This window comes from Puntigrus tetrazona, chromosome 5 (assembly GCF_018831695.1).
Source record: "Puntigrus tetrazona isolate hp1 chromosome 5, ASM1883169v1, whole genome shotgun sequence".
NCBI classification, from domain to species: domain Eukaryota; kingdom Metazoa; phylum Chordata; class Actinopteri; order Cypriniformes; family Cyprinidae; genus Puntigrus; species Puntigrus tetrazona.
Window position 1 is genome coordinate 26,698,120 of NC_056703.1, and position 27,265 is coordinate 26,725,384.

Here is a 27,265-nt window from a genome sequence, read left to right on the forward strand (position 1 = left end):
GCTATATACCCCGTTCAACTTATGACTGGTTACGTGCTCCAAGATGACGTATTTCTGTATGCATTCATTCTTTTTTTCTGCGTGAATAATTTCATTTCCAACGTTCCCGTAAAAATAAAAAAAATCTAAACCGTGCACACGCGCGCGCACAGGTAAAGCCGTGCCGCTGAAGGCGTGCGGTCTGGTATTAATTAGCCGTGGGAGTAACGGAAAGTGCAGTAACCTGAAATGATTGGATGCCACACACATAAACACATACAGGGCGACGTGACTGGACTCTTAACGCGGCGAGGCATAATAGTCATTCAGAGACAGATCTGAGGAGAACAGCGCGAGAGAAGACACCACACCGCTGTTCAAGCACCTCCACGGAGACACGTGCCAGAAGAAGACACAGACAGGAGGGAAGGACGTCTGTGAATCTTCTCTCTCCTCCGTCGTCTGTTAATATCTGTGTCATTCCGTGCCTTTCACCACACGTCCCGCCTTTCTCTTTTCTTCAGAGATGCTCGAGGAGATGAGATTTAGCGTGACTCATTCGGGGGAATAGAGAAAAGACAAAAAAAAAATAAATAAATAAACCTCAAAGACGATACGAAAAGAACTTAAACATGGAAAAGTGTAAAAGAAAACGTTATTTCTGAATGGAAAAAAAAACAACAAGAACGAAAAAAAAATGCGTTAGTTCTGTTGGAAAGAAACAAGCGCTAATGAGATGTGTTTAAAGGTGAGGTGTGTCATTTTTTTGATGCGTATAATTTCTTCTTTCTCCCGTGTGCAGATGCAGCGAGAACGAAGCCATTCGTAGGTTGACGCCCGTGGAACGTGGAACACTGTAGATCCGTGGCTCAGGCCGTGTCAGAGACGACGAACTTAAATATGTTCCGTAGCTGTTAAGGATCTGAACTCGTAGGTCACGAAGACCTCTTCCGTCTGGCAATCGAAAATGAATACTAATAACATTAAAAAGATAATAAGGCGTTTCACAGTCAATTTGTTAAATGAACCTATGTTACACGGAGTTAAATCATTTAGTTAGTGAATAGCAGGCAGTTCATTTTTCTGAGGTAACTAAAGGTTGTTTAACATTTAGCGAGCAATCTGCTACAAAACTTTTGCTTTTACATTCGCATTGATTTTTGGCCATTTATTGCCTCTTAAAAATATGAACTCTGTACCATATGATATCTAACTCGCTGTGACACAACAGGACAGCTTTTGCTTTTGCTATAAATATGCACATTGAAATTATGGAGTGGTAACAACAATGCAGTGATGGTAGGTTGTTCTGTGTGCCTGCCAAACTGTTGCTATGCAGTTGTTAAGGTGAGCTTTAATGCTTTTTAGCATACTGTCATATAGTTACTAGGATGTTCTGGGTGGTTGTTCTCTCTGGCTTATGTGAAATGAAACTAAACATAATAGCCTCCTCGAAGTCCTCCTTGAAATATATATATATATATATATATATATATATACATATATATATTTTTTTCATCATCAGCATGATTTCAGATGTCATTTATTAGTTTATATAATATTTAACAGGGCTGCCTGTAAGAATTTCCACGTATTAATCACTTTTTCATTGCCGATATCTGAGCAGCTTGTAACAAAGATATAGAAGACCATCCAGGACCTCCTAGACTGTCTATTAAAGCCTGTTGACTCATTTTTATGGAAATAAGAACATTTTTGTTATGTAAAGAAAATGTATTCTTTTAAATGATAATTTTACACAGTCGTACCTACATAGACTATGCTTTCAAATATCCGTTATTAGCAAACTATTTGCTATTTTAATGTAACTTTTGCAATTTTAACTGCAGTTTACTTAACGTCTTGTGAATTCTACATACAGTGAAATGACCAGTGGATGACTAAAATCAGTACAATTTTTATAAACACACACTCACATGCACATAGCCATTTTAATGATGCTTCAGTGGCATTTCCAGCATTTCTCTTCCGACACACACTAAAAAAAAAAAACCCCACTCGGTTTAATCATACCCCCTCTAACAAAAAAACAGACCCCCACATCCTCTCACCCCACTGCACATGCTGCCAGCTATCACTTCCCAATGGAAATGATGAGGTGGCTAGAAATAAACAGGCAATTTAAGTGCTGGACACTTCAGTGATCCATCTTAACACACACACACACACACACACACACACACACACAATTTAAAGTGTGAGACCCCACCCTCCCCCACAACGCATTTGCTGCTGAATCTGTCAAGGTGTGAAGTGAGCAAGGTCAGAGCATCAATACAAAATAGATGAAAGAGGAATATAAAGAGTTAAAATGTTAAAGACAGGTGTAGTTACAGTTGATTTGCTCTGAATTGCTAAACACAGCCATGATCAGGAAGCTGGAGTTCAAACATCAGTTAAGGATACAGATAAGGATACAGTTGTATCCCATTTTTCCCTGTATATTCTTTGCTAAACTGTGAACACATTCACCTTAAACTATTTCCCCAATGGATAAGCCTAAATCTTAACAAAGTAAAATAATAATAATAGCATGACAAAAATGCAATTAATAGCATTATTTTAGCTAAAATTGAAATGAAAAGAAAATCTAATAATGATAAAAAAAAAAATAATAGCATATAAAACAAGACTGACTCAAAATCTGACGCGGTATTTCAAGTAAATATTAAGGTCAGCTGAAACTAAATCTGTAATAGGATAGCATAAGATATTATATTACAAAACAAAATATGTATTGTATGTATATGTAAAATGAATAAACAAATAAATATAAATAAAAATATTCTCGGTAACCAAGATATAATACCATGTTTAAAGATACATAAATATACTTTTTAATCGTTATAAACAAACATACGTTAACAAGCAAACTGCAATATTACAAAAACATTTTTATATGTAACTATATACATTAACTATGAGAACAGCATAGCTGTTAACAACATTAGTTATTAGTTATAGTTATTAATGTTCTGCCATTAGGAGAGTATTTTTGTCTTTTTTCCGTTCTCTTTGTACTTGAAACCATAAAATCTATCTCAAGCTGAAAAGCGAGACTGAATTGATCTTTCGAGAGATCTATATTTGTTTATGTACTGCTTATTTGTTGGGAATTGTTTAAGGGGAAATTCCATATGATAATCAAGAATCTAGATTAAAAGCCCGGCCTGGACATTTTTAATAATCATCTAGCTTTGAGGGGAACAAATTCTAATATAGATTTCAAATGTAGACAATGAGATTTTGAGTGAACTAAATATAATGCGGTGACATTATAGGTTATAGTACCTAACGGTTTAGGGGGCATAAACTCCATTTCCGACCAAAAAAAGTAAACATTTCATGGCTTTACAAATGCCAGCTTGTTGCAGATTCACACAACTTTACTCCATGTTTGTGTTAATTCACTGCCACGGCACAAAAATGCCTTTAACCATATCAACTCTACACATTCTGCATAACATACTTGACATATTACCACTTATATCTGCATATGCAATCCTATACACTTATATACACTTACAGCGTGATCAATACCCCAGATGCGTATGTGAAAGCCAGCAGTCTAACGGCATGACAGACCTAATCAGTAGAGCGAGAGAAAGTGTCTGTACCAAGAACGCTTATAACACTTTTCAATCTGTGACTGCTACTTAAAACGTGTAGACGCTCTCAGACTGACAGCTTCCGCTAGTCTAGAGCTTTCGCTTCTCTCCCCGGTGAATGTGTGTGTGTGTGTGTGTGTGTGTGAGCGTGTTGGGTAATGACAGATCTAGAAGAGCAGACCTAATCAAGCCTTGCTTCACTTTGCGGCGCGCCACTTGACGAGTGGAAGCGAATGGTACAGTAGTTGCTATGTGCAGCTCGCAGAGGCTGCTAGCGTTAGCCGGGCACTCAGACTCACAGCGTGAATATTAAATGACTGCAGGTGCGGTTGCTTTTGGAGTGGAGCAGAAGCTGAGCTTAATAATAAACCGATTAATTTAAAAGAGGTGCTTGCTAGGCGGCAGCGATGTTACTATTTTTCAGATTTAAAGTTAGGGATCAAGCCCTTTTACCGTAACTATTGCATTTTGGTGTCCTCGTCCTGCTTTACCTGTATTACACTCGCGTGATTTGTTGGTAAAACTTTATTTCGAGGTGTCCACAACACAGAGTAATTAAGTTATGGAACAGTTTGTAATTATGTAAATGTAATAGACTAAGTCTGTAACCAAACGTTGGTCACAGATGTGTTGTAGACTTCATACAGGAAATTATAAATAATACAGGCTTCATACAGGTAATCATAAGCTAGTTGTGTCGAGTGTATCAAGATTGTACTTAAGTGTACTTCATGTGTATCTATACTGTACACCGTATCTAGCTGCACCTTTGATTTAACCCATTAGTAATTACATGTAATACCTTTCTAATTACATTAAAATTACAGAATATTAACAAGCATAAGCTACTTAAGTGTATCAAGATTATCAAACATTGTAAATCACCCTGGCAACAAGTAAATACACCCTAGCAACCACAGATATGTATTCCTTATTCAACTATACGCTGACATGTCTCCCCTTTTGAAGAGGTCATTCACCATAATAATCAATGAATATTCAAATATATACAATTAACTTGCTGTTGTAGACGCGCATGGTCAACACGCTCAAAGGTTTGCAGACCGTTCCAGAAATGATGGATGGCTTACATATCGCTGCCCATAGAAACAGTTGCTAATGAGGCATCTATAGGATCAGAGTAATCTTTTAGGATTACAGCAAATTGTGACCAAAAGCATATAGCAGATATGCTAGCCACCATTTGATGTAAGTTTCACAGAACGATGATACAAAACCCCGGACGAGCCGTCTGTGTTTTTGTTTGTGAATATCTCTGTGAAATTGTAGACCGTGTTTTAGAGTTGTCAAAAGTACAGAGTTCGGTAAGAGTTGCTATTGAAATGTAAAAAATGCGTTGCTAAGACTTGAGCGTTGTTAAGAGGATTCTTAAACTTCGCTGATTGTGTTCACATACGTCTTTGTTTGGCTACGATGATTATTGCCTCAGGCTTACACAGCAGCACAGGGAAGTTCGAAAGCCGAGACTATCAGAAGATCCTTAACATGTTACACTTAACCTCCATCTTTCAAATGCTCTCGTGTGCTTCTGTGTAAGAGCTCAGTGAAGGTTGATCATTGTAGCCAATCACAGCCATATCTGTTGAGCGTGTAAACACAATGGCCAATCAGCAAAGTTTAAGAATCCGCTCAAAAGCTAGTCGGAAATGGGCTTTTTTTAAATTTCAGTACTGACTCGTGCCATGCTAATAAAACTTTTCCTATCCGTTTACAGCACTCCTGGGAGCAATATGAAGAAAACTATTCAAAGCGGAACTTTGAGACTGTCCATGAATAAGAAGAGTATTTTTCTGTTAAAATTGGCGGCTTTTTTTTTGGAGTGTTTTCTTTCATACCAAATTGACTTGAATGGCGATTGGTGAGTGGGAATTAAAAAAGTCAGAATGGCACCTGAGAAGAGTGATAAAAATGCTGTAACCCTGTTGATTCATCATAATGCACAGTATATTACAAGCTTTCAGTCTGTGTGTTTCTTGCCGGCACTAGATGAGGATCTATTTTCAATCCAGGAAGAAAAAATAAACATTAACTGGTCAAATGTGATCTTACACAAAACTATATAAGATGTTCATAAATGTAGTGTTTCTTACCTTAAGCTATATTCTTCGAAATAAAATCAGAGTATCTTTTATGGAATGATCTTGGAAATATCCAGTTCACTAAAGAGTGCAGTTTATTATTTAAATAAGAACATATAAAAAGACTTGACGTTGAACCTTGATTTAAAACAACCTGACAGAACAAGAGGACAATGCAAGAGTTTCTGTAAGACACAAATAAGACATGAAGCAAAACCATGAGACGAGAACAAACCTAACCAAACGTGATAGATACCCTTGCGATGTTCAAGGAATGTCGAAAGATTGTTTTCTCTGAACACTAAAAAAAATGAAACTCAATAATAATACAATTAAATAAATTAAAATATAATCTAGTCTGCATTTTAAGCAATTTCAGAGCTTACATCTCATGTCACTTTAGAAATAAAGTCTTCAAAAAAAAGCATCTCATACTTGAATAAAGTTTAAATGTCTTAATGTGATTCAGGTTTATATCAACGTTTCGTTTCTCAAGTAAACTGATCTTCTTTTAAAGATGATTAGGCATTTTATTGATACAAATTCGTTTTTTGACGAAGCAATAAACAAATAATAAAATATCCAATGCGCAGATAAATGTGCGTCATTTCTATTTATCTCAAAGCTAGCCGTTAATGCGAAAGGACACAACGAGAAATGCACGGTTTGTCATTTATATGTGCAAATACCACATGGTTTGGGCTGTGCAGCATTTGCAGATTACACAGTAAGCACACACAACAGTGAACACTTTAATGCATGCATTCAGAAGAGGTGTTTGTCTGCATGTGGCTCTTGGATGCCAACATGTGAAAATATGAAGCGATTTCCGCATTTGTTTGCTGGTTTTGATGCTGATTTAATTATATCCTTACAGATGGGAGCATTCGCCATATAACCAACCGTTCAATACATATATATGTCATGCAAATATATGTGTTGTCATGCAAATCTACAGCTTTAGGTTGTTTATGCTGGCTAGCGATGGTCTACCTGGCATGTGTTTTCCAAATACATGGTTAGCCAGCTTTAGGTTGTTTATGCTGGCAGTTTTGTTTCCCAAAACTGTATTTCAACAAACCTTCAACGACAGCATTGCACATTTCTTGTTGGAATTACAGTCCTCGACGTGTGGTTAAAACCCTAGTTTCTTTTTAGCATGAGGAATGGAGCGATTTTATAGCTAAATCCATGGTTTTTGGTGGTCTTTGACTGCATGTTTTTGGAACTGAAACCATATCGTGCCATTTTGGCAAAAAGTTGGTTAGTTTCTCCGATGTAGTTAATCAGCAAGTTACGCCATTGTACAGAAAAGCGTACCCCTGGTTGACATGCATGGAGAAGTTGGTCGACTAAGGCAGTCTTCCTGGTTAAGCTATAGTCACAGTAAGAAGCACACCGGTAACCCCGCTGTTTGCATTCGATTTCATTTAACATCTCTGCCTATCAGATCCTGTCAGCAGGTCTTTCAATACGGTTCACCCTCTTCTTGTCTCCTCTCATTTTCCACTCCACTAAAGATGGAAATTGTAAAAAAAGGTATTTTTGGGGGATGCACCCAATCTTTGATAAAATTGTGCTAAAATTGCATTATGCTATATATGATAAACATATGTTCTTGTCTAGTTTTAATTGAGAGAATAGGACTAAAGTTCAAGAGTGAATATCATAAAATACTTCGGTTGGGTGGTGTTGGGTTATCTGTCTTTTCTATCACTGACAGCAGAGCAAAACCCCATTAGCTAGATTGTATTTTTACTACAGGACTTCAGAGCACAGATGCAGAGTAAACCACACCCTGATCAATCTTAACAAGGCAATGATGCAAACCATCAACTCCTAAAGATTCCTGTCTGACATGGACCCTAAACTCAGAATGAATCCTGAAGACAGCATATCAATACCACAGGCCTGTAGTCTTCCAGGAAATATGTTACAAGTGCTACACTGGAAAAGAAAAAAGTAAAACCACTGTGAATCCAGCAGAAGGAGAAAAAAAAAACATGGTTTCTGTTTTTCACTTGACACCGAAGAGTATTGATGTGCAGGACTTATTGTGAGTTTTATTCATATTTTATTTTTCTTATATATTGAATGAAATTAAGATGTAAAACAAACTAATAATTGAAATAATTGATACCACATTCTTTCTAATAATAAAGCATCCCTTTACTTTGTATAAGTATTTTTGTGTTTTGGCTGCAGTAAATGAAAATGAAATTAAATTAAAAGTAGTTGTTGTTTTTTCTTTGAGTACAAAAATGAACCATCATTCGAGCCCAAAAGTGATATTTGGAAGTGGCTGGTCATTGTTTTCCCACTGACTATTTAAAATTATTTATAAAAGAAAACACACAACACACACACACACACACACACACACACACACACACACACACACACACATATATATATATATATATATATATATATATATATATATATATATATATATATATATATATATATATATATATATATATATATATATATATATAGCACAAACAATTTGCAGTTTTAAGATTAGGTGAGTTTTCCACGGAATATAATTCTTAAATAGTGATTTCACTAATTTATTGTTTCGCATTCCCTATAAAAGTTACCGGCCAATGTTTTATTTTTTCACCAAAGCCAATTTCCGCTTGCAATTCATGTTTGGCAAGTGTTGATTTGTACCCTGGCAGCATTATAGAAAGCATCCTGTTTTTTTATGTTTTGGCAATGCAGGAAGAGCAGAAGATGGAGAAGACTGTGGAGAGAGCAGAGAGGATCACTGAGACTGACCTAGCAGCTACAGTTGAAGGCCTCCTCCTTATATAAATCATGCTTTGCTAAGGCAATTTGTTAATACTTAGAGTTAGGGATTTAAACAAACCCAGCTGGTGCTTAGACGCTGTTGTCTTCACACTGCATCCGTGAGAGCAGACCCACTCGTTTAAGAAGCATCCATTTTGTTCTGTGAGCAGACCTGCAGCCCCAGTACGTATAACAGAACTCGTTAAATACATTTTACAATCAGAATCAGAATCAGAATCACTTTATTGCCAAGTATGTCTACACATACGAGGAATTTGTTGTAGTGACAGAAACTCTACAGTGCAACACGATAACAAGACAAGACAGATAATAATAAAGAGAATTATATACACTAAACAAGATACAGAATATTTGGGCAATATATATATATATATATATATATATATATATATATATATATATATATATATATATATATATATATATATATATATATATATATATATATATATATATATATAAATAAATATACTGTAAACATTAAAGTGTAAACAAAACTTAAGTACAACATTTAATTGCACATAAATTAACAATGAAATAAAAATATATTTATTGTTTAAATTTAAATGAAATGCAAAAAGTTGAGTGCATTTTTGACCCATCTGAGTAGGATGTATGTCTTTATAAGGTTACTTATCGTTGAAATCTGGTTACTGCTGAACTAAAATATGTTAAACAAAAATAAAATCATCTAAAATACATGTAAAAGTGTACTTAAGTGTGCTAAAAATGTGCTTTAATGTCAGTAAAGGCTTTTATTTTATTAATATTATATTACCTGTTACTACAGATTTTTAAAAATATACTTTTAAGACTTGAAGTACACTGCATTTAATACAATTACAGTAAGTGCACTTATAGGTGCCTTATAGAAATGCACTAAAAGCCATTCAGAACACCTCAAACGGACTGGCAGCCCTCCACGTCCTACCACAGGCAAACACAGCTCACGCTTTCTTCAGTTCATAAATCGGTCAGACTCATAATCTCAGCATGTACCATATCTGTTAAGACCTTATGCGCGCTGTCGTATTTCACATTTTAGATTGTCTGTAGATTCTTTATTCTTAAATGCAGTTCATTTATTTGTATACCACTCTGAAAGCCTCGCAGGAACGTAAAGATAATGTTCTGATTAAGTCTATTCACTGCTAATATAATTTGGTCTTTCCTTCAGAAAAGAACAGGAGAAGCTGGCCCGCGTCCATCTTATAAAGACCCTTTTCTCTTTGACACTTAACAAAATTGAATTTTAAATTAAGTGGATTCAGTTTTCGAAGAGATTGGAGCAAGTACGTAAAAAAAAGTTATGTTGTGGGGTGTTTTCATAAACCCAGAATTCAATGTGAATTCAAAGTTTTTGATGAATTCACAAAAACCAAGGCCATAGTAACACTATTCTGTTCTATTCTATTCAAACTGTCCCCAACAGAAGAATTTACGGGATAGTTCACTTTCAGTTGGTCCCCTTTGACTTCTACAGTGCTATAATGCAGGTGAGCATTGGAAGACGTTGAGATCATTCATAAACCACATGCACGTATTAAATGAAGAGATGGCAACCTTGGCATCTGTGTCACCGAAGAAAGGTCAACCTGGTTTCTCGTAAACCAATCATATAATGGCCCTGGCGTCACTGAATCTTTTTAAGCAACCGTTCCCTTGGTAGTTCTGTAAAATGAATCCTATCGAATCTGTCCGCGCCTTTTCTTACAAAATTCTAATTTGCTAAGAGACTCCAAGTATAAAAATGAACACGCAAAAGCAGTTTATTCAGTGTACTTTAACGCTGCGGCAGCTGGCTAGCAAAAGAAGTTTGACATCCGGATTGTTATTGATGTGGTTTTATTACATTGTAATGGCCGTGAAACAAGGGTGTTTGTCTAACTGTTTGCACTACTAATGTTACACTTCTGTCACCGGGTGATATTTTACAACAACACCGTAGCTTTAGGAAAACAAATATGGAGGGAAATCCTAATCCAGATATAGAGTGTGTAATCTAGTGCTATTGCCCTTGCGTGTTCCATCATGTCAAAATCCCTATGGGCCGCACCAACATCAGTGTGTGCTTGTGAGTGTCAAGTCATATACACAAAACAAGAAAATCTGGCATCCCAGTGCGCGTACTGTCTGTCCTGAATAATATGAGAATGTTGGCATCTTAAATCCTAGTATGTTGGAAAAAAGTTCGGTCTGTTTGTATTATTGTTATTCTGCTTCTGTATTATTCTGTTCTACTACTTCTACTTCTTTAGTATTATTTCTTTGTGACAGTCTGCCATGATACTAGAAATCAATGTATATATATATATATATATATATATATATATATATATATATATATATATATATAATAAAATAACACCAAATATGGCTTAGTCTAACACAAATCATGACAAACATGTTATCAGACAGGGATAGTCTCGTTCTCCAACCCTACAAACACCTGTCGTAGAAAGGCCACTTTTGATTTTTTTTTTAATTGATTCCCATTCAACATTATTTATTTTACTGTGTAAAGCTAAACCAATCTGCCACCCACAAATGAACACATTATCTTCATTTCCAAAACTTTTTTTTTTCTTTTGCTAAAGACAAAACATGATATTTCCAAGAACGCCGGAAACCAATTAATTGACGGTCCCTGTAGATTTCCATAGCATTGAAAAAATACACTGGATTTGGTTACACGTGTTCTTAAAAAAATAAATAAATCATGGCGTGTGCATGTTTTCACGAAGTCACGAAGGTTTGGAACTTTAGGGCAAATGTAATAGCGTTTTCAAACTGAGGTGATCTATCCCTTTAATGTTGAATTTAATTGTATGTAAATTTGAAATGTAGCTCGCAGATATATTTAACATTTATAATATGCAAAATTATGAAGTGTGCATGATTTAAATTGTGCGTGTACATTTTGCGTGCATTGGTTTATTTCTAATGTCATTTATGCGTTCACTCTTTCTCCCTCCTTCGTTCTGTTATTATGAATGTTAATGTAATCCTATTACGCCCAGCACGTGTATGTTATCAAATTAAGAAGTGCCTGTGTGACAGAGTGCAGCTCTTAATGCACAACATCCAATAAAGCTCTGACTGATTGCAAACCTGTCTGACAGATTGACTGATTTCACTGCCTCATGAAACAGATGGTGATCCCAATCAGACCAGTCCAAAAACAAAATAAACAAATCAAGACAGAATGACAAAACAGCGAAAATATTTCCTTTTCGATGACAAGGCAACATTTTAAAACATAATGCAATTAATCTTAAGATGGCTGTTTCTTTCAAGGGTTCTGTTGGTTAAATAAGATTTAACATATGAAGCTGGCACCTTTCATATTTACTGTTAGTTATCACAACAGTGAGAACACATTTTGGTTATTTGTTCGTATAGGCGGTGCATAAGGCACTTCTGCAAGCTGCTGTATTCAAGACATTTCCGAGAGTCACGCCGATGAATAAATATTCAGTAAAACAATATGTGAATCGGACAGAAATGAGTGAAAATACAAATTCAGTCTTTCTACTTCCAAATCCAAATAATGGCTGCAAGAGTCTTTTAAAGGGTTATTCCACCCTGAAATGAAGATTTTGTCATTAATCACTTTCCCCATGTCGTTCCAAACCCGAAAAAGCTTTGTTCCTCCTCGGAACGCAATTGAACATATTTTGGAAGAAGACCGAGAGGCTTGCGACTGTCCCACTGAATGCCAAGTGCACTGGCAAGGTCCAGAAAAGTATAAAAGACATCTGACATCATAGTTCAATCAGAATGTTATGAAGTGACGAGAATACTTTTTGTACGGAAAGAAGATCAAAATAATGACTTTATTCAACAATCAAATAACGTATATTAATATTCGGCCTTCCCATGTAAACACAACAAAACAATGAACAATTGCGGTTTACAATTGGAATTGTTTGGATGAAGGTATTTGTAATTAACTGAGTGGAAAAAGGATGTGCATCTGTTCTTGTGAGAGCGTGTGCCGCTGCCGCAAGTACAGCCTGGAAAGCTCAGCCTACGCAAACCAAATCAAGATTGCTTATCATTAATTAGTGTGGATTTCTAAATATAGCGGCAGTTCTTGATATTTATCTAATGAGGCTCTTTGTCACACACTGTCCTCCATTCATTATGTTTATCTCTCCCAGTGTTTCTCCCTCACACTTGTCACGACTTCTGTACGGACCAAAATTTGGTGACACTACTGTGGCTGTGATCTAAACGCGTCTCTTTAGAAAGCAGCATAAACAATTATTTTTGAGTGGTTTCCTCGGGCTGCAAAGGGAAAAGTAAGAACTAAGCAACAGATAAGCCGGAAAAACTGTTTGCTGCCACAGTTGATGGCATACAAAGTTTATTTTTTCTGTAACACAAAGTGCGTTTCGTAATGCAACAGTTCCAAACTAAAACCACAAAAAGAATAAAAGCCAAGTGAAAAAACGTAACTTTAAACTAGGGGTGCTCCGATATCGAGCATCGACGTCGATACTGAATAAATTTGTAGATCATTTATCAGTGACAGTTGACCTGATCTGGCTTCTAATTCCTGCTAAGCGTTTTAATAGTTTACTCTTTCGCACCGTTGGTGTGCAGTGTGTGACATCACAGGCTAGCAAGGTGTTCTGTACTCAGGTAAGACCAGCGTTTCTCACCTGGCGGGTCGTGGGTCGCGAGACCGTTCTGGGTGGGTCACTTCATTTTTACCTTTTCTGATGCGAGGCTTTTATTTAAAAGACGTGCATGAAAGCTGTTGACTCTTCTAACAGATGCACTTTAAGAAAAGATTGCCTGAGAAAAATGCTCTCAGATGTGTATCTGCGGTCAGTGTCTTAATGTCAGTGTCACTATTCAGTTGTTATGTTCATAACTTGCTATGAAATAAAAAGTCTCTAACCTCAGTAAAGCGAACTACGTTATTGTGTGGCACCACGCTGTATATCACTTCACTAATGCCTTGCCTATACCTTCGTCTTATTATTTTATTCAACAATTAGGCAACGTGACGACAACGTAGCATCACTATGGCGCCATTTTAGAGAGTATCCACGGCAAGCAAAATGTGTACGCTCTTCAGGATCTGCATCTGTTATCTACCAATAAATACTAATAAATCACTTACTGTGTTGTTAGCTGGGAAGGATTTGCATGAAGGTATAATATTCAAGCTCTTCTGGAGCAGTTTCCATGTTTCAGTCACAGTTTATGTTAGTACTGTACCCTATTCACCATAACTGTTGTTTCCATAAACCAAAAATACTATATTAATTGTGTCATTTTGTATGTTTAAATGACTGTGGTGGCTCAAACCGGCTAATTAAAAAAAGGGCAGGATGCATTTACAATTAGCCTATTTACATTCGACACTAAACTGATTGCAAAGTACCATAACTACAAATGAACGTGTTCATTTTCTGTGTGCGCTATTTACATCGTGTGTGGGTGCGTGTAATGTGATTTTATGAGGACAGACATTACTTTTTAAATGAAAAGTTGACAACACAATCAATCGAGTTATAGTTCATGTTTAATTTGTTAAAGAATGACAATTTAAAATGCTGAAATATAAATACTGAATCTCAGGTATCGGAAACCAAAAGCGCGGATTGGAGCGTCCCTGTCCAGCAAGTTATTAAATCACATACATCTGTATAGGCATTGCAGTTTATTTTCGGTATCTACATCTGTTGCTATAGTAATGATGTAGGTGTCAGGGCAATGCCAAGTGATTTCAGCGACAAGTGAAATTTGAAAGAATTCAGAATACATAAAGCACGGAAACCGAAAATGCCTGCTCACCTCCATTAAAGGCGCCTCGTTGTGGATATAAACGCGATGACATAGATGGCATTTTATGCCTAGACACCATTAAGAAGTGAACACATGTTGCTTGCAAATCGGACAAAAACAAGACCGATATCCTCGATTTGGTCCTTCAATCTCAAACACGTGGTTAAATGTATGGCCTCATCTTGTGCTGTCTAAAATGGTGAGCTATATCTGATGTCACTCTATGTGCGTGCGTTTATGCAAGCACATGTTTTATGTTTGTGTGTGGGACGTTTGTGTTCGTAATCTTTGTACAGTACCTTTGCACTGATCTTTAAAGCGATAGACCGTCACAGCACTTTTCAAATTAAGCTCCACTCCTGTCTGCAATTTTCCAAGCAATCCTGAAAAGTGTGGTTAGATTTCTCACCTTTTTCACGTTCACTTTTAAGAAACCTTCCTGTAGCGTTCAAGCTATAACTGTTTCTCAGTTGGACAAACAAAAATGAGACACAACAGGAGCAGGAACTTTGCAAATTGTAACAGTAAAACCAACACAGCCTCCATCTCAAAGCATCTTTGTGCGCTTCACAGTACTCACAATGACTCATAAAAAAATGAATTTTTTTATTCCAAAAAAATAATGTTTAAAATAATGGTTCCCGGCTGGTTTTGCTTCAGGGCAGTTTTTAATACTCTGCATAAACACTCCATAACCTGCTGCTTGGAGCAGTGGAATTCTATCAGTAATAGTGATGATCGTAAAAGAAAAAAAAAAGCATAAAAAAACTGCACATCTATCTTTTGAAAACAGCCACGGTATATTACGGGAAAAGTTCAGCTACAAACAAGATGTGCTCATCTGCTCGTGTTCAAGTCACTTGAAAGCTGTAAGAATTTCTTTTCTCGTGGAACACGCACAATAAAAAAGCTCCAGGCAGCGCTGCTCTATCAACGGAGGTGGATGATAACTGTCAAACGCTAAAAATGACAAAAAAGCATGAAATAGTTGACATCTGGCTTATGCGTTTCATTCAAAGTCTTCTCAAGCCACATGAAAGTCATTTGCTGCTGAAAATCTTGTCAGTTTCTGGTGGCGTTACACTTTCTTTGGGTGTAAACCTTTTAATTTCGTATTCCATTCTACGTCCAGTTTGGAATACGGGCACGAATCGAAACGAATTCTGAGTAAACCTAAACGCTCCACGCAAACCTCCGATCAAATCGGGAAACGAAAGCCCGACCCTCGCTCATTTGTTTGGGGAACACAAGAAAAATAGATTTCCTGTACTACTGGTTCGGCTCCCGCGGACACTAGCAGATGAATGGTCTGGACAGAATCCAACCCATTTAAAGTAAAGAGAGCGGTCAGGCTTGGAGGATATGCCTTGTGTAGTGCAGCGTGAATCTGGGGCGGAATCCATTGATCCAAACACATGAACTATGCTGGCATGAGGTGTTGCATTAATCAAACAGGAAGCCTTAGCGGGGAAAGAGAAGGAGCGTCGTTCCCTCCCTTATTTAAAATATTTTAGGTGGGTTTTGTTTCAGCAGGGTGGGCCTAATCCTGTTTCCATGGTTACTGACGGCCGCGCTCTTGATTTGTATGTAAGAGCGCGTGTGCCTTGAGCTAGCAGCTGTACCGTTTCACAGTTTTCTACTAAATCCACTTTTATAATCTGGTCACACAATATGCTAACGTTTTACCCACTGCTGATGTGATGCAATACGCTCCATTTGTCAAGGTACAGGGGTAAAATATGTGTGTGAATTCACCTGTGTGTCCTACAGTGCTCAACAGTGCGACAAAATTCTGTGGGTGCAGTACATATAACATGCATAGAATTCGTAATGCGTGTAATGTGTTGTGCGTGATGGAAAGCAGGAGCGTGATGCTACTGGAATGTTATTTTATTTATTGTGTGGTTCGCATGTAGCAAATGCATAGAATGAGTTATGGACGATTTACAATGTATTACGTATGCGTTCAACGTGCAGGACGCTTGATGGAAAGCCTATTTACGATGTTGGAATTGTTCTGTTTTTATGAATTATACGCGCAACGTGTAAAATGTACCAAAGACGATTTAGATTTTGACGCTGTTATTAATGTTAGCTAGGTCGATGATACAGCCTACTAACGTTACGGTTTTAATGGTTTTATGTACTACAAGCGCAGCATGTATTATGCAGTACATTAAACATGTTTTCTTTTTTCTCTCTTACTGTCAGTGATGTTAACACTGTACGCGGTTGAGAACAATCGGCGTAGGGTTTGAATTAGATGAACGTGTTTAATTAACACGTCGAATTAAATATGACATTTTGAAATAAAAACACTGCAGGACAAAACGTAAGTGGTGGCGCTTTCCATTTGGTATGTGTTGTACACGTGCAGGATATTGAATGTAAATCTCTGCTGTGGTCTGGACTGACTTCTTTTGGCAACGCCGCCGTACCCTACTGCTAGCCAGCTGTCACCCTGTGAATGAGAAAGGATTGGTGGGGACAAAGACAAACACCCATGTCTCTCTTCTGTAACCCAACCTCGCCGCGTTACGGTTTCTTGGGCTCTCGTCTGTCCTTTTCTCCTTTCGGTCCTTTTCTCTGATGACACAAGCAACGCGGCTGCTTACAACAGCCTGGCGAAGACAGACAGAGAGGGAGGGGCATCTGCGCGAGCAAGGCGAGAACAACGTCGAGAGATCAAAGAAATATCACAACAAAAAAAATCTGAGATGGAGAGAGGGAGATAACTATAAAAGGAAAGAAATTACATTCGCCAAGAGAAGCCCTCTTAAAAACAAATCTTATAAAATCAGCATTTATACAGCTCTTACTATTCGCAAATAATTGCGTCTTTGTCCTTGTTTGTCCTTTGTCCTAAATGTGGACTTCCTGTCTGCTTGTCTTAGAAATGAGACCGTTTTGCTCTTTAATTAACAGAAGGGAGCTAAATCTACTTTTAGGAATGAAGGGACGTGCCGTAGAAATGTTGGCTGATAGCTGATTCGTCATCTGTAATTACTAGTATTGCTCGGGAACGAAATGGACCGAATATTGGGACGTAACTCGTACCACATCGTTCGTGCTACAGATGTGAACGACACCACAAATCACGCGGCTTGTTGAAGAGAAATGTGCTGTTATGTGCTCATGTGTTCAGACTTACAATCATCTGCAGACAATAAAAACAGGCAGAAAAATAACATGTATTTATTTTGAGGGAGGGACCCGAGCATTTCGTCAGTTAGTAACTACCAACCATTGAGAACTGTTAACAACTGCCTGGAAAAGATTAAAAATCCCCTCAGAATACCATAGAAACCCCAATAACACTTCATATTAAGGACCATTTCTCACTATTAATTGCTTATTAGCATGCATGTTATTAATACGTACAAAAGCACATATTAATGGCTTATTCCACATGCCCATATTTTTCTGCTACTGATCTACTTCCAATGCACTACCAAAAGTTTCTTCCTTTGTATTTTGGTTTTATTTTGGATGTTGTTATTGTCTTTTCCCAGTGCAAATATCTAAGTATTATTAAATCTAAACACAATTACTTGAGAAGCAAACTGACCGAAGCTATTGAGTTAAGTGTACTATCAAAATTAATTGAATTTATGCTTAAAACCTTTAAACAAACAAAACAAATCTCTCCAGTTTATTTGACTTACTCTGTGGACAAATCGCTTTTTTTTTCTTTCTTGTTTCAAGCATAAACCCACTTTTGGCCAATTTAATAAAGAAAACAAGACTTAACAACGGAAGTCGTTTTGCTTCTTATGTAAATGTCTTCTGATTTAAGGACGTTTAGGTATTTGTACTGAAAAACACAAAAACGAATTTTAAATCGCAAAAATATTAAGAAAATCGGTGTTTGTCTAATCAGTTGTTTTGAGCTAATCTAGCAGATGATCACCAGTATACTGCACATCCCTGTTTTCTGTGCGCATAGCTTTTTATTTTTAATTGCTTTTGACAAAGGAAACAAAATAACAATAAAAGAGCCAATATACTGAACCCTATGCAGGCAATACAGCAATGACCTTTTAACCAGCTCATATTCCTGAACTGTAAGTTCACAACAGGGCTTCAAATGTCTGAAATCATTTGCAATGAAGGGAAATACTGAGACCCTCGCTATCCATCAGAGAGCCCATAAATGATGCACACACTCATCCACATCAGGAATACTGAGAGAGGACGTGTTTACAGCCAGGACGGTCCCTTGGATCTAGGAAAGCTGAAAACACGATCCATTCCCCTGAGATGCTCATGAAGAGAAGCCATAGAAGCTCTTCACAATGAAAAGCAAAAGCAGGAAACATCTGAATTGTGAACAAATCGCTCCAAATGCCAAAAAATTCATGTGATTTATATTGCCACGGCTATCAGTCAACGGTCATGCTGGAAAAAACGTGCCATGTTTACGACTGAAATCTGTCTGAGCGAAATGTTATTTTCTTGGCCTCGATATCCACCTAGACTTGTTGACCCCTGGTTTGAATATGAAAAAATATGATCTAGGCATTGATCAATATCCTGAAGCTCCGCATCGTCTTCAGAGAAGTATTCAACTAAAGGGCAGCTGAATTAATCAATCATGCATTCAATCTACATTGTTAAGTAGAAGCAAGCGGTAGCATTTAATTGGCATATCAAGGTCTGCTAGCAGAGTAAAGGTCTTTCTGGCCCTTTAAGTTATAAAGTTAGTGCGATACTCCAAATGTGTTTAAACTACAGATGGTCTAAGTCATTATTTGATGTATAGATCTACTATTTGCACGGTGCAGACATAACACTTGGTGTCTTTGGCTGATGCCAACCCTGGCATAATACTTGACACACTGAAACTGAATACATAAAAGCGGTGATGTATGATGTTTGACAATAATACTTTCTGTGAATAATGGATTATTTTTTTAAATTCCAAAACGATGAAGAATAAATAGAGGTGCTTTAAAGAAAAGTGAATTTGAAAATAGACCTTCATCAGCCAAACAGGGGGAAAATGTGCCACAGAAGAGATTCCTATGACAAATGTCACATAAACTTACTTTTACGGTGCATTTTATTCCTTTTTGGAGAATGAAAGCCCATGTTCGCGTTCAGTGTTTTTGAACATTCTTTAAAGCACCTCCGTGTGTTTGTTTCATTGACTGTTTTAGAATGATTTGACGGTGAATAAAGGATGACAGAATTTTGGTTTACGGGTGAACTGTTCCTTTAAAAGCTAACTTGCTGATTTCAAGATGTAGCCCAAGATGTCAAGATGCAATGATTGTGATCTAACTGTGAACTGTCTTGTTAGAGCCCTGTGGGAGAGCCAGAGTGTTACGCACGCAGGCAGAATCCTCGTTTATACAACCACCACTCCAAATTTCCTAAAGCTCACGGCCAGGGGATTATTCATTCAACAACACAACATTAAAGCCGTTTTAACCCGGCTGTGCCTTAAGAGGATATTGGTTTCCCTATTGAATCAAAGGCACGTCTTATGTGGCCATCAGAGAGCAGGTTGTGTTTTTGTTCCTTTGATAACACACGCACGTCAAACAGATGTCTAATTGATGTTTGGTTTCATCTGGAAAATGTAATATTCAGAGCCACTGCTGATGCGCAATATATCTCAAAAGCATTGCCTGACTGACATTAAAATGATGTTTAGGAATGTGAATGTGCTTTAAGCTGTTCAAGAGATGCCTGAACACAACCATTAGATGCTTTCCAAATGATACAATGCTTAGCAGACATATATCCAAAACGCACTTTTTTTAATCATTGGTAAACAGTAGAGAGCCCTATCTGAAGCCGAATTTTCAGTGAGCGCAATGTGCCCAAAAAAAAGGTGTTGAAAGTGATTTTAGCTGTTTTACTATCCTCCTAAATTTTACCTCAGTGACACGTTCCCTTCTGAAACCCCGCCCTCCAATGTCATGTCAACCTACCCAATGTCAGTAATCTGTAAATTTAAAGTGACTGACAGGCGAAGAGCATATCTGATTGGTGAAAAAGAACAGGCCAGTCCCCGACTCCTTTTGATCTTAAATCTGTCACGGATACAGGTGCGATTTCTCACAACACTTTTTTCAGCGATAGGGCGAAAGGGTACGTTTTTATTTTAGCGCCCATAAGCTCAGAACACGTTCAAGTGTAGGCTTGGTTTCTCGAGTAAATCTACATCTTTTGTCTTTAGACACCGTCTGCAGCACCATTCACAATTTAACGCCATTCAGCTACCGCTACCTGCCGCCGTGACCGACTCCGGCTCTTTATGAGCACAACGTACCGCATTAATGAAAAAACAACAGCCTACACGCCTAACCAGTAACTTGCTCGTTACACGGGCTTCGCGTTGTTATGAATGGCAGTTATTCGCGCCAAACCCAGATACCTCACGATCGTTTATCGTAAGGTATAACGAACACCTACGCGGGCGCGCATGAATTCTTATTTAACTTTTTTTTGCGTTTAAACAATTAAAACGCAAAAAATGAGCGTTCCCGTACCGAGCGCCATAAAAGACAGAACGCGGTTTTGAGCGGAACTGTTATTAACTTAACGCTTTGAAATGGCAAGGCTTGCGACGCCGCTGAAAACACGCATGTGTGAGCCGCACAGGGCAACAATTAAAAGACTGCGCAGAAACACACAACACGTGTGAACGGCTATTATGTTGTGCTTGTCGAGGTGGATTCGGTCGCAGGTCGTATTTCTGCAGAAACCCAGAAAAGGACTCAGCAGTTGCTTTGTATGCCGTGACAGTTAGACTTCATTTGGACTGCGTTGAACGCGTCTGTTATATTGATATTCCAGCGGATTCGCGTTCGTTTACAATAGCCGTAACACTGCTTAGACACAGCAAACGAAACGGCGAAATACGATATTATGACAACTTACCTTTTCGTCAGAGAAGCCTTCCTTTGCCTGTCTCTCCATCCATCTCTCCTTTACCGAATAAACGCTTTTTTTTTGGTTATTTCCTCAGGACTGCGAAGTTCCACGCTATTCGAGATGTAATTCAGAAATAAGTGACGGTCCGCTGTAGCCTATAAGTCATCATTCAAATCGTTCACCCCCTTTCTCTCTTCCTTTCAGCGACCATCCGATATCGTTTTTTCCCCCCCTTTGCAATAAAATCCACCCCGTTCTACGTAGCAATAAAACACTACAGTAAATGAGTCGTACGTGCGTACATAACGCTGCGACGAGAAAGCGCTTCACAGAACTTCATCGCCCTTTAATGCATCTTTTCCGAGTCCTCTGTCCTCCTCTCTGAGCATCACTTTCCCTTGTTAGTCCGAATGCATAATTCACGCCGTGACCGATTCGAAAACGAATCGTTCTTTCGAATCGGTTCCCTGATACATTTGAACTGATGTAGCCTACTGTACCGTACACGTTAAAGCTATCACAAACCCCCACCCTCATTTTTTTATTGAATGTGAGTAACAGGAATAGCCTACATATTTATACTAAATGTTAAAAAAAAAAATAATAATAAATAAAAAAAAAAAAATATATATATATATATATATATATATATATATATATATATATATATATATATATATATATATATATATATATATATATATTATCAGTATTTAAGTAAAAAATACTAAAAAAAAAAAAAAAAAGCTAAACCCCGCTGTTGGATTTCTGGAAACGCTTTGAAATGGTGACTCGAATGAATCGAATCATCGAAATGAACAGTCTGAACGAACCGACTGACTGAAATGAATCGGAGTTCCCATCGTTAGGGAGCTCGCTGTATTGTCTCGTTCGTGTCAGCTCGATTCGCCTGCCATTTCTCAGCGATGTCAAGCGCAGGATGTTTCAGCGCCCGTTCATCAGGCCAGACAGAGCAGGAGAGTGGAATAATAGCTTTATGAGCAGAGGAAGCGCGGAGATCACGTAGTGACGGACGTGGAGCGGCGGAGGGGAGCGGGGCTGTCTTTGTTATGGATCTCCGCTTTAATCTACAGATATCATCCATAAAGTAATATTGCGGAAAGGGTCTAGGCTAGCAGGGCAATTCAACACTAATTAACTACTGTACTGTGTTTAGCTAAATTCAGTAGAGTAACTTGTATTTTTAATTTTCATTAAATTAATTTTAATGATTTTTACGGTGGCACAGTTAAGTACCAGCATAGCCTGCAATTATATACAATCCAAATAATATAATAATTTATTTGTTTGTATATTTGCAATTAAGGGTGCCTAATTATCATGATAATAATAATCACACTCAAAAAATTGACTTTTTTTTTTCTTCCATGTTTGTGAGCCTCACATTTTTGTTGGGTTAATAATTAGCTACAAGGAAATAGAATTAATCATTTCCGATTAAATTTATTATTAAATAATAAGTGAGTTTAACATGTAACTTTAGGTTAATATATTTTATTTCTTATTAATGTTACATAAGAAATGTATAGTAAGCCTACTATAAAAAAAACTTAAAAAAAAAAAAAAAACTATGTGCAATCGTTTTTCCAAAGTCAAATGAACACGTTTTTTGAAATACAATGGCACGGTATCAGTTTATTAGAATGTTTAAATTTTTAATTATTAGCAGTTAAAGTACATGCATAATTATCATTAGTACTCTCAGCGATGCTTAGCTCAGTCCTGCAACACACTAATGAGCATCATAGTCCATAAATTCAACTAAACTATTTTCCCATTAACCATACAAATGTAATAAATGATGTGCATATGATAAAGACCTGAGCACGAAGTCTGCAAATATAGCTAGCTGCGTCAACCCGATATAAACTCGCATATAAATCACAAAATCTTCACATGTCCTCAGTGGATAGCCATTTTGTTGGCTGTACAGGCGTCCTTGTGAATGTGTGGGCAGCAAGCCCAAGAGGCAAACGTTACGATGTGGCTTTGAACCCCCAAAGAGGGTTAAATGTCCACACTCAAAGCCTCAACATTAGATTATGTAACAAACATCTTGGAAAATAAATATTAGAAGAATACAGAACGCACCCTACAGCTAGCATGCCTTTTATACAGTATTTGCATAATAAAGTGTATCTACAGCCTTTTGATGTGAGCATATGCTGAAAGAGCTGCTGTGATTGCATTGGCATATGATCCAGTGACCCTGTTTGGAAATGATAAATGGCTTGTCAGTTTTTAGGTTAATTGCATCTTTATTATGCTTTGTTCATACACTGTCAAGGATATTTTCTACTCAGAGGAAATGAGAATTCACTAACTGTGGCCACCTTATGTACATTGCAGGTCAGTTTTGGGATTTTATTTCATCCGAGATCCATTTGACTTGCTTTGCTTGCCTTCTTTCGTGTCAGTTAGCTCACGGATGCTTTGAGTTTGTAAAGTTGCATAAAATATGGATTATGGTCCAAATCTATATGGCATTCAACAAGATAGCTCACATATTTCTCATTGCATTTAATGTATCTGAATGTTGACCACTATTCGGTTGTTATAAATATGTTTAATATTGTTAAATTGTTAATTGTTAAATATGTTAAAAATTATATTTTAGTTCTTCAGATTTGTCTGTTTATTAACATGATATCAGTTTTTATGACATTATAAATGATTTATACAATTACGAAAGGTGAAATTTACATTTAATTGATTTAGATTAGCACACGCTTTTATTTCTATTTAAAAAGTATAGAGAGTTTTAGTGAAGGGAGGCAAGTGTAGGTGGTAGAGATGTGTTTTTAGACATTTCCTGAAGATGAATAAGGACACTAGGAAACAGTTAAAGTTAACGGTTAAAGTCTATTTTGTGCAACTTTGAAAAGGCACCACAATGCACCATTCACTTGCAGAGTGCAAACTTCATAAGTTGTGAATTTAGGAAAAGGGGTGCAGAGGTTAATTGTTTTGTAGGCCAACATCAATACTTTGAATCTTATGCAAACAGCTATTTGTAGTGAGTGAAGATGAACAAAGGTGTAAACAGGCATTCTTTTTAGTTTGTTAGAGACTACTCTTTAAAAATAGTTTCAGAGGTTTTATAGAACAGGCTGAAAGATCTACAAAGAGAGCATTGCAACAGTCCAGTCTGGAGAGAAAGCTTGCGCAGGGAGTTGTGTAGCATGTTCCAATAGAAAGACTCTGATTTTCCTAATGTTGTAAAAGGAGACCTGCTGTTTTAGTTATGTGGTCTGTGAAATTCAGCTGATCATCAATCACAACTTCAAGGTTCCTGACTGTCCTGGAAGGAGTTATGGTTGATGCGCCTGGCTGTATGGAGAAATTATGGTGAAGCGTTGGGTTGGCTAAACTCACAAGCTGTTCTGTCTTGGCAGAGCTGAATGGAAGGTGATGGTTCTTCATCCAGCAAACAATGTCTGTTAGCCAAGCTGAGATGCAAGAAGCTATAATTAGATCATCAGAATGGAATGATAGGTAGAGCGGAGTGTCATCGGCATAGCAGCGATATGAAAAGGCATGTTTCTGAATGACCGAACCTAATGATACCACATGCAGATAGAGAAGAGAAGTGGACCATGAACTGGATTCCTTGGATACCTTACTTTTTCAAGATACAGTACCTTGAAGGACCTACCTGAAATGAAATATTTGAACCACTGGAGTGCGGCCCCTGAGGGCCAGCTAGTGCATAAAGGTGAGCAGTGGCCTAGGGCGGCAAAAAGATTTTAGTTCATCTTTTGTGCATTCATTTGGAATTATTGCACACATATCAACCAGTTATCACCCCCTAGTTATTCTAAATCTAAATGAACTTTGCTTCATAGTAATGAGGCTCCCGCGCTTCCCCCTCCACCTGAGCGGCACACAGGCACATACAAAACATCCTCAAGACAAGTACATCCAAACAGTGTTATCAAATATATTACATTGATTAATATATTAAGTATTACTCAGTGCTGCCAACTTATTTCTTTTGTGAGATACAAATATAGTCATTAATAATATGCTAACAATGTACAAATCTGCCATGTTATAAGAAATAATTAAACATATCCTTAATATTTTATTATATAGTAATATAGTAATATATTAATCACTTATTATTGAGATGTCAACATTGTATTATTATTGTATTATTAGCATTAAAAATATTCCATCAGTGTCAGAGAACAGGTCTGTGTAACCCTCACCAGTCAGTACACACTACAAAGTATTCAAACCCTGTTGTGTAAACGTATTAATAAATCATTTACAAAAACTTTCTGTATCCCCTAATCTGAAGTGTAAACTCCTCATCATTGGTAGACCTTTCACCACAGTGTGTTGTAAATTATTTATTCATGTAATAGTAGACAATAATGTTGACATTTCATTTATTTAATAATATATTAACTTGTAACGTAACTAGTAAATGTACTGAAAAAAATTTAAATCAACACATTTAATTGACTAACGTTCATAATTTTTGTTTTATTGCTAAAATATATCATTTGCAACCGCTCACCTTGAAAAAAGTTTTTTTATAATTTGTATAATTTCTTTCAGGTTTTTACTAAGGATAATTTAATGATGCTATTTAAAAGATAAAAAAAAAACTGTAGGCTAGAAGTCTGTTCAAAATCAACCAAGTTATTAATAAAATTATTAAAAATGAAACAGAATTTTATAGTGTAAATTGAAAGCAATAGGCCAATTAAAATAAAAATGAATTTATAAATACAAAACTGTAGTAACACTGACACAAACATCTATAATTGGAGGAAGGGGATCCTTCGAGTGAGGTGAGAGTGAAGTAGGAGCAGCACAGCAGGGTTTTGCCTAGAGCAGCAGTTGAGCTTGCGCCGGGACTGCTGAAATGCCCTGTTCCAGTTGGGCTGACAGGAGGATCTAGCAATCAACAATGTCAAAAGCAGCGGGCACATCCAAAAATACAAGTATTGAAGATTTGGAAGATGTTTTTTGCTAGTCTTAGGCCTTCAACAAACAAGCCAGAAGCCAGACTGTTTGTGGTCCAGATGGTTCTTCTGTGAGAGCAAGCTGAGACTTGGTCGAACACTACTCGTTCGAATGATTTTGCAAACAAAGGAAGAAGGTATACTTAACTGTGGCTTTCTAAAAGTGCAGGGTTAAGAGTGGGTTTCTTAAGTAGTGGGGTTATCCAAGACTGTTTAAAGACACCAGTGTGAAAGGAAATGTTAATTATGTGAGTGAGTAAAGGTACAACTGGAAGAGAAATGGCTTGGAGATGTGATGAAATAGGATCAAGTGGACAAGCAGTAGAATGATTGGAAAAGAGACTTCTGATGGTTTGGAGATTTCTGCCTCTGAGAGTGTAGAGAAGGATATTAGCTGTTAGGTTTGCTGTTAAGATGTGTTTGACGGTTTGTGATGTGGAGAATCTGTGGAGTTGGTGAAGGAGCCAGGGGGCAGAAGGGGTGGTACAGGCTGGCCTGGAAAAGAGAAGACAGATTGTGCCTAAACATCGCTTCAGAGTCGAGCAAAGAGTGTCAGTAGCACTGTTATCATCAGGTGATAAGAACTGTTTAAAGGGACGAGGTGGAGATGAAAATTTTAGGCATGCAATACAGCATAATACCAAACGCAATATATATTTAATGCCAACCAGATTGGGCCACCTAAACTAGCAAGCGACAATAGCCAAACAGGCAAATTTTAAAATGGACCACTCACATTTTTTTCTGAAAATGCAAAACAAACTTGATGCTCTGGTTGGTGCACAAATTACACGCTTTAAAACAGCTAGCCTTTAAAAAGGCTATTATGGTGTCTTCATTAATAAGGGTTGGTGTGGCTGACAGAGATGTACTGTTAGTTTATGAGATGGAGGCCATGTTGTGTTCTCTACACGAAACAGTACTCCTTTGAGACAATTCCATCTGTGGTGTTCTCCGCACAGGTAAGCATATTCCCAAAACGCATTAATGATTTAATGTATGTATTTCATGGGCTGTAATATATACAAGTCATACACAAGGCCTTAGAGAAAAAAAA

General features: G+C 37.2%; 1 protein-coding gene across 2 annotated transcripts in view; it reads right to left on the reverse strand.

The window, feature by feature from the left end:
• Positions 1-21,627, reverse strand: part of flrt1a (fibronectin leucine rich transmembrane protein 1a) — a 46,650-nt gene extending 25,023 nt beyond the window's left edge. For both annotated transcript variants that reach the window (XM_043238198.1, XM_043238196.1), the window contains exon 1: positions 21,218-21,627. The gene's annotated coding sequence lies outside the window, so the exon portion shown is untranslated. The remainder of the gene's footprint in view (positions 1-21,217) is intronic.
• Positions 21,628-27,265: the final 5,638 nt, after the last annotated feature.